At 46.1% G+C, this 9,056-nt stretch overlaps 1 long non-coding RNA gene across 1 annotated transcript; it reads right to left on the bottom strand.

Annotated features, from left to right (window-relative positions):
* Positions 1 to 1,129: 1,129 nt before the first annotated feature.
* Positions 1,130 to 8,725, bottom strand: LOC119332410. Its single transcript, XR_005160931.1, has 7 exons — positions 8,505 to 8,725; positions 8,223 to 8,318; positions 7,895 to 8,075; positions 7,318 to 7,452; positions 6,506 to 7,239; positions 1,789 to 2,090; positions 1,130 to 1,239 (listed from the first exon to the last, which is right to left on the bottom strand). It is a non-coding gene; the product is annotated as an uncharacterized LOC119332410 (long non-coding RNA).
* Positions 8,726 to 9,056: the final 331 nt, after the last annotated feature.

The raw sequence follows: 9,056 nt of genomic DNA on the forward strand, positions 1-9,056 counted from the left end.
TCTCTATCGTTTGTCTTCGAAACTTCCACGTTTTGAAGACTTTCATAAAAATCGCCTATTCACCCCCCCTCTAGTCGATATAACGCACTTTCAGCTCTTACTGCACACTATATATTCTTGATAAATATGATTGATACTTATGGAAAATTATCCTTACAGTGTGCTTTAAACTGCATCCTTGTCATGAAAAATTAACTACTGCACTTGATATATATAGTCATCAATAATCTAATTGTGGTTCGGTGTTAGATCATTTTAGTATTTATATAGGCATTCATAGTTCAATCTGATTCTCTTATGTGCCACATGTTCATATTTACGATACTCCCTAATCAGAGTTGCCTCTAATTTTTCCTTCAACAGTACGTGTTATCATTTAGATTAATAGATTACCAGGTTGTTGGATCTACTATGTCCTAGGAATTGCCCATATGAAATTATCAGAGGTTTTATGCAAAATAGGGTTCAATACCAAATAGATTAATTCAATCAACAGTACCATGAAAATATTTACAAATACAAATTCGTACTGCTGTGTAGGATGGTGAAGCCATGGAACCTGATTGAAGATGGGAAGACTGATTGAAGGTGGGAAGACGATGCACGAAAAGCCTGAAGGAGATGTGGAGCCTTATTGAAGATGACCAACTTCAGATCCACGGTCAACGTCTCCCATCCAGTGCCTGTCACAGGGATCACAGCCAGCCCTTTGCGATCTGGGTGTATAACATGCGGGAAACAAAGTCTGTCTTTTATAGGCAGTGAAAAGGGCGCGAGGTGAGACGCAAAAAGCAGAATTGGCGCCATCTGAGGTTGTTGAAGAATAGGCGGGGGCGGAGAAAGGCAGTTGCATCAGTATATGCTAATCGCGTTTGTGGAAAAACGAGTAATACTAGTTTTCCCACAAACCCGAAATTATGGGTTTTTGGGAAACGAGTTTCCCCTATCCACGGGGTTGTTGGACGAGCCAAACAAGATTTTTTACGGTTAGGCAGTTTCCTTGGCTTACGTAGATTGCATTCTCTATATTCCTCTTATCCAAACAACGCCTTAACAAGGAAAGCCACAGAAATTGGAAAACGCTTCAAACCACACCTTTTTACCTGTGAGCTTGTCAATTAAGTTTGTACCACCGTCTCTTCCTGAGCTCACCTCGGCCACTTGCCTCATCAGTGACCCGCGCCATCTCAGTGTAAAACACATCCATTCATGGCGGGGATATATCCTCCACCATTGCGACTGGAAAAGAAACATGAATGAACTAAATAAACATGTAAAGATAAAGAAAATTGTGCCCAAAAAGGATCAGTTCCATACGCTCTGAGATGGTAGTAGTATGGCAAGGATCAAATATAAAGCTTCATGTGACACTATGGTCATGCATCATTGAAACAAAAAAAGGACGTTTAAGATAGCTGACCAAAGCATTTGTTCCATGTTCATGCTATTTGTCTCGCATGGAACAAATGCTACAAAAGAAAATTTCAGTCCATGCATGTACCTCACCCAAAATCAATCAATTTTTACGCAGAACATAAAGAATATCCTATGGAGAGAGATGATCATAACCGACATTCCAATCACCTTATTTTTGAACAGGAAATATTCTCTTAGCTCGTCTATGTACCATGACCACAGATACTTATTTAATTTAACAGACAATCCATGTTATTGAATTCCAATCACCCTAGTGCATCTGTATATCAAGAGGTGGCTTTTAGTGGGCATTGTAGTAACCTTTTAACGGATCCTAATAGCAATATCGTGTGCAGGAATAAGAAACCTCACCTAGACTTATGCTGAACATGTCTTGTGCCAAAATGTAGGTGTGAATAAAGATGTCTCTTTTTGCCCAGTAGTGGCATCTTGGCATTATAACGAAGGTTGAAAGACATTATTGCTTCCAGGAAATAACCAAAGCAAAGTTGGCATACATAAAAAGACAATGGTCAGTACAAGAACTCTTATTCCCTTGCAGACCGAGAACCACAAAAGCTAATCCTCAAATTTGCACCTCTCCTTTTTGCATTCAGATGGACATCAACCTCTCCTTTTGCATATTCATTGTCCTCCTCCCCAATTTCCCGGTCCTATATTTTAGTGAAAACAACTCCTTGTGAGCTGGATCAGGTGTTGTTTCAGCCACTGTTTACAAACGATCCTAGCAAGAAGACTAAAGAACGCATATAAGAGGTAATATATATATACACAAGTGCAGCTAATTTAATGCAAAATATAAAAATCTTAACCAAGATCGAATCCGATCAACACAAAACAAACGCATTATGTCAGGACCCCGATTCCAAGTCACATCGATCTAGCCGGTAACACCTCATATCACTTTGCGGCCTCACGCACGGTATTCCCACGGGTGTCGCCTTACCACGGCCCGGGACCGTTTGCGCCTTTTGGCTCACGTATATGATAGTGTCGCTAGCATCCGTATGATAGAGAACCCGGGCCGACATGGTTAGTCGTGAACCCAAAGCGGCACTAACCTAAGGGAACAGGCATACATGAATCACATCGAGCATGTCGGTCAGCAGTGTGTGAATCCGGGCTGTAGCACTGGGCTAACAGGACTCCGGGAACCCGGGCTGTAGCAGGCTAGGCAGGACTCCGGATGTCACCGCGTGACATTTCCCCGAAGGGACAGACACAGGAACGTAGTGAAACACATGCCGGCCAGTCAAGTGTCCTGAGCAGTAGTGCTAGGCTAGCAGGACTCCGGTGAACCGGGCTGTAGCGGACTACTATGGCTCATGGAAGCACTAGACTACATTTCCCCATAAGAGAGGCTGCCAAGGATAAACAACTAGATTGTCGGATCCCACACATACCAAGCATTTCAATCATACACACAATATGCTCGATATGTGTAAATACAACATGGCATCACAACATAACTCTACAACTCAAGTATTTATTCCTTAAGCTCCGAGGAGCGAGATATTACAAACATGGGTCTCATGACCCAACAATCACAGCATACAAATGAAGCACATGCGGAAGCTTAACATGTCTGAGTACAGACATCTACAAATGGAAAAAGGCTAAGAAGCCTGACCATCTACCAGATCCTGCCGAGGGCACAAGATCGTAGCTGAGGTATCAAGCTAACGTCGAAGTCCATGCGGAACTACTAGCGAGACTGAAATCTCTCTCTGCAAAACATAAATTAAGCAAACGTGAGTACAAAGGTACTCAGCAAGACTTACATCAGAACTAGCTACATATGCATCGGTATCAACAAGGGGGGGGGTGGAGTTTGACTGCAGCAGGCCAACTTTGACTCAGTGGCTAACCTGAACTACGACTGCAAGCAACTCTTTTGAGGTGGCACACACGAGTCCACATATTCACCATATCAATACACCACTATGAATCCGCTCCCGTCTCCCTACGAGAAGGCCATCCATAGCACTCACACTTATCTTGCGAGTTTTAGAGTATCCACTTTCACTTGTCTATGAACTGTTATAGGCAACTCAAAAGTCCATTACCGCGGGCACGGCTATTCGAATAGATGATGATAACCCTGCAGGGGTGTACTTCACACACGCTCTCACCACTTACCGTCATTTACACGACATGTACTCGGCAACCTTCAAGCGGAAGCCCAACGAGGGTGTCGGCCACGGCCTACCTAAACACTCAAGTCTCTAGTCCAGGTTTATCGCCTATCCAGGTTCCATCCGCAGGGAGTCTGGCCGAGGTTTCCACATACGGCCCCGGACGATGTGTACAGGGTTCCGAGACACCAAACGGGCACCCGGCATGCCCGGCCACGGTGTATCTACCGCATCATAGCCCACCCCTAGGGTCAGCGCTACGCACGGCCGCCAACACATATCCTATAAACACCAGAAACTAGTTGCAACTCCTGAACAGAGGACAAGGGTGATCAAGAAGCCGAGAGGGTCCATTGGTTTCAGGCCCAATGCGTGGTAGTAACTGTTTCATGGATCACAAACACAGAACTTAGTTCCTGAGGACGGTTTCAATGAGGCAACCCACCATGTACTCCTACATGGCCTCTCACCGCTACCTTTACCAAATCGTGTTCACACACTTAGCTCTCAACAGTAGGACATGTTTACACACCTCCGATTCATCCCCGATGAATCAGACCTGACTCAACTCTAAGCAGTAGCAGGCATGACAAACAAGCATGAATGAGTAGGCACATCAGGGCTCAAACAACTCCTACTCATGCTAGTGGGTTCCATCTATTTACTGTGGCAATGACAGGTCATGCAGAGGATAAGAGGTTCAACTACCGCAGCAAGTAACAGAGGAATCGTGTTGTCCTAATGCAGTAAAAGAGAGCAGGAGCGAGAGAGTGGGATTGTATCGGAATGAACAAGGGGGTTTTGCTTGCCTGGCACTCCTGGAGATAATATAGTTCCTCATCAGTGTCATCGATCTCATCGTCGAAACCACGTCTATCGAGAGGGGACAAATACCGGCAGCAGAGAAAGAAACACAATCAATGCAATGCACAATATGATGCATGATCATGACATGTCAATATGCTGTGGTTCGAGCTAATGCAACTAGCAACATGTTAAATGGAGTTGGTTTGAACCCTAGGTTCAAATTCAAACTCCATATGTGAGAGTTTAAATTCCATTTATATGAATTGGCCTAAACAGCAGCCATAAGTTGTTCTAACATGCATAAAAATGCCATAAACAGATTCCTTGAATTTTTTTAATAATTTTCATATATAAATTATTTCATTCTGAGCTACGGTTGATTTTCTATGATTTTTAGAAGTTTTGGCTATTTTCTGGAATTTCCTGTAAAAGAATAAATCCAGAAAATAAGTTACTGCATCAGCATGATGTCATGGTGACGTCAGCAGGTCAAAGGCGACGGTCCAGGTCAACCCTGACCTGTGGGTCCCGTCTGTTAGTGGTTAGTTAAGCTAACTAAATTTAGTTAGCATTAAACTAACATTAACCGAGTTTGGTTAGCGGCCTGGGTCCCACAAGTCAGTGAGTCAGGGGAGGTCAAACCCCCTGGTTAGCGGGGTCAAACCCGGGTCAACTAGGTCAACACCTGCCGGCGACTTGACGCCGGCGAGGCGAGACGCGGCGGTAAGCTGTGGGTTTCCTCCTCCGGCGACCAAATGGCCGGCGGAGGGCGTCTACGTGACGCGGGCGCTCGTCCGCGTCGAGTAATGGCAGCGACTGGGCCTGAGATGGCCGGAGTCGTCACCGGCGTCGACATTGGCGGTCGCAGGAGCTCGGGCGAGCTCGGGGTCGACGCTACGGTGGCCGGGGAGGCTCGTGCGAGGCACCTACATGCTCTACGCAGCGCGGGGAGGGAGCTAAGCATGACGGCCGGGCCGCTAGGTGGCCGGAGGCACGTCGGCAGCGGTCACAGGCGGCGGCGGGTTTCGGTCATCGGCGAAACGGCGACTAGAGCTAGCAAACGTCGCGGAGACAAGGGGGACACGGTGTAGAAGCTCACGGGGATCGTGTAGGGCTGGTCGGCGAGCTCGGGGAGGGGCCGGAGCAAGCGGGGCGGCGATGGCGATCTCGGCGGACCGAGGTTGAAGAAGACGGCGTGGCTGGCGTTCGAGGGCGTCCGGCGGGGCGTGGCTCGGTGAGGAGATCGAGGACGAAGTGGCGGAGCTTCTGGGCGCGTCGGTGAGGCGTGGGGTGGCCGGTGGCCGTGGTGGACCTCGTCGGCGGCGACGACTGCGTTCGGTCGCGCTCGGGGAAGGAATAGAGGGCGAGGGAGAGAGCAGAGAGTGATGAAGAGGAGCGAGGGGCCACGGGGCGTCTCCGTGGCGTCGCTAGAAGGTCCGGGGAGGAAGCAGGAGGTGGCCAGGGGCGAGAGCGCGCGCGCGACAGCGAGCTGCTCCTACTGGCAGGAGGAAGACAACGTGGTGGGGTGGTGGGCTGGGCTCTCTACGGTGCTGGGCCACAGCTGGGCCGACTAGGTGGGCTGCACAGTGAGGCCAAGTAAGTTTCTGCTTCTTTCCTTTCTTTCTGTTTCAATTCTGTTTTTCTGTTTTTGTTTAATATTTGCCACTGTTTGCAAATTCACATGAACTAAAACAGTGCCAAACTACTCTGATTGTTTTTATGCACATACTTTGGACTAGGCCAGATGTACATAAAATAACTCAGGGTTATTTGAAATGTATTCCATATATTAGGAATATAATTCCAAATTGAAATAAAATATGATTTAAATTCAGTGCCAGAAATTATTCTTTAAAAATGTTCATTATTTTTGGTTTGGGTCTAAGCCCTTGCCAAAAATACCAGACATTAATGAAGAGCATTTCTGGTTCATTGAATGCATTTTTTAAAGCTGGACCTATTTGGATTTTTAAAGTGCTAGGGTTTGATCACCCCCATTTCAGGTTTCCAATAAATTTAGACATGATGCATGGATGATTATGCAACTACTTGCAAACAAACTCTAGGGCTGTGACACATTATGTACATATGGACCATAAATATATATAAGTGGCAATGTTAAGTACCTTCGAGAACAACTGGCCTGGCAAAGGTGATCGTTACAACAAAATGAATGAAGTATCATTTTGAGTCAGCAAAATTGATCAACAGAAGACATCAACCTTGTGGTCTTCGAGAGAAGATCGACGTCTTTCTCCATATTAGGGCCACATTCTTAATAACAGAGAAAGGGAAATACTAATACCCAAAAGCAGGTGCATATATATCTGTTCATGGTGAAAAGAGGTGTGTGTAAGTTAGCTTTAAATTTCATAATAACCAAGCAACACTACGCAGTGTAGAAATCATAACCAGAATAGTTTATATCTGAAACAAATACTAAGCAGAAAAATAAAACAACAAACATCGTTGCCAAACCCATCATCCTTCATCTCTAATCCACAAGACTTCAGATAGAAGTGCTATCTGACAACCTCGGTAGATGCTCACAAAGCCGCATCTACATTTCCTCAATCCTCTTTCTTCTGCGATCATATACACACAAAGAATATCCTGTAGAAAGAGACAACCCTAACCGTGCATTGCAGATAGCTATATAAATAATATTTGTTTGCTTTGTTGCACTTCATTGAGCAGGTAAGATCTATAACAAGAAATGTACACGTACATGACAAGGTAAAATTCCCTTTTTTCAGACATATCATAAATCCTACAATAGCGGGGTGAAAATGCCAATGTGGACTTCTTCAGCATAGGCAACCAGTTCTAAAGCTAATGTTATATTTTTTTCAGCTCCAACCTGCATACATACAAATATAATTCTCAAAACTCGAGCAAAATGTTATATCCAACGAATGAGAATAAAACATTCACTAACCCTTCTACGAGCCGTCTACTGGACTCTATCATGTTTCTTCCTACAGTTCCTGAGTCAACACCTCATTATATTTCCTTCCTCCAACAGCATTGACCAAGTTCAACTGATCTGCCGAACCAGATCCTCCACTGAAAACTGAAAAGGGAAAACAACTTCAGAACCAAAATGAGGAGTTTGCTAAAATAGACCTCCAAAACCATTTTTGTGGAGCTATCCTTTATCTTAATAATAAGCGTGCAACTACTCCTTTCACTTTTGATCTATCAAAGTTTCTAACAGGATCTTGATAGCCGAAGTGAATATTTCCTAGCACATCAGAAAGTGAGCAAAGGGTAGATGAAAAGTAGTTGCTAAATACGTCCATGCTTCCAAAAAATTGTTACTCATGGATAGAAACAAGCTAAATGAAATGCTCACTCATTCAGATAAATAAGAAATCTGCATTCCATGTAGGCACATACAAATAAGAATCTGCACAAACACCATATAGGCATAAGAAAATAAGAGCAGGTGCTAGGTAGCTTCGTTTTTCCTGCACGAGACACATCAGTGAGAGTGAAGCTGCATAATGAGATACCTTGGATAAGCCATAAGTGGAGTTGGTCCACAAGTCGAAGAAGCAAGCGGGGTCGTCATCCGAGTCGGGGTCCTCCTCCCAGGGCTTCTTTGCAGTCCGCTGTCGCCTGGCTAGGCCTGGGGCACGACAGAGTTGGGGCAGCAGACCCAAAACTTAAAAAGATCCTAACACTTCCAATTTTCTAGATGAAATGAAGAAACATTGACTGATTAAAATCCTATTCTGAAAATTCCTAGCTTGTTATCAGAACAAGATATCATAACATCCTGGGTGCTGCCAATAATAACCGAGGAAACTGAAAAAGAGCATGAGGATAATTTATAATCACCTGAACTGACCACAATATCAGTGCTACATTCCAGCAAGAAAATGGAAGGCAGCCCTATCACTTCCCAGGTTGATTGTGCAGAACATCACAAGTAATCTGTAGTCATATAAAATGATTAATTGAATGGATCTCCCATATACCATACCAAATGGTTGAGAAATGCCTAAAACCAGGAGAGAAGAGAGAGAGAGAGAGAGAGAGAGAGAGAGAGAGAGAGAGAGAGAGAGAGAGAGAGAGAGAGAGAGAGAGAGGAGGAGGGCAAGAGCCAGGGGCGAGGAGCACCTGCATCATATGTCGTGGCTGCAGACGGTCGGCCTCCGTCGGCTTCTTCCAGCTAGGCGAGGATGCGGCTGACAAGGAGTGGCAGCCAAGAAGAGCGATGCAGGAGTCGACGAGGACGACAAGGGAGATGGCAGCAGCGCGAGGAAGAAGAAGAGGCCGGCGGGGAAGGCCTCACCAGGCCCGCCCACGAATCATCTTCCTCCCTCCCTCCCTCATGTGGCCATGAGCTCACCCTCCCCTTCCCTATCCTCCCATGTCCGAGCCGGCGGCAGGTGGCCGCCTCCGTCCTCATGCTTCAAATCTGAGGCGGACGGGGCAACTGCGGCGACCTGGCTGTAACTCCTCTGTGACATGAGGCAACGACCAACGAGGGGAGACACAGAAGAGGAGGGGACCGACGGCATGGGGAAGAGGGGCTTGCTGAAGGAGCGGGGACGAGGACGAAGGAAGGGGGAGGCGGCGGCCAGAAGGACGAGGGGCGCGGCCTCGCGGGGCTCGAGGACGGGAGGGGATTGGGCTAGGTTTTCACCGCGCCGATGATTGTGCACCATG

Source organism: Triticum dicoccoides, chromosome 7A (assembly GCF_002162155.2).
Source record: "Triticum dicoccoides isolate Atlit2015 ecotype Zavitan chromosome 7A, WEW_v2.0, whole genome shotgun sequence".
NCBI lineage: Eukaryota > Viridiplantae > Streptophyta > Magnoliopsida > Poales > Poaceae > Triticum > Triticum dicoccoides.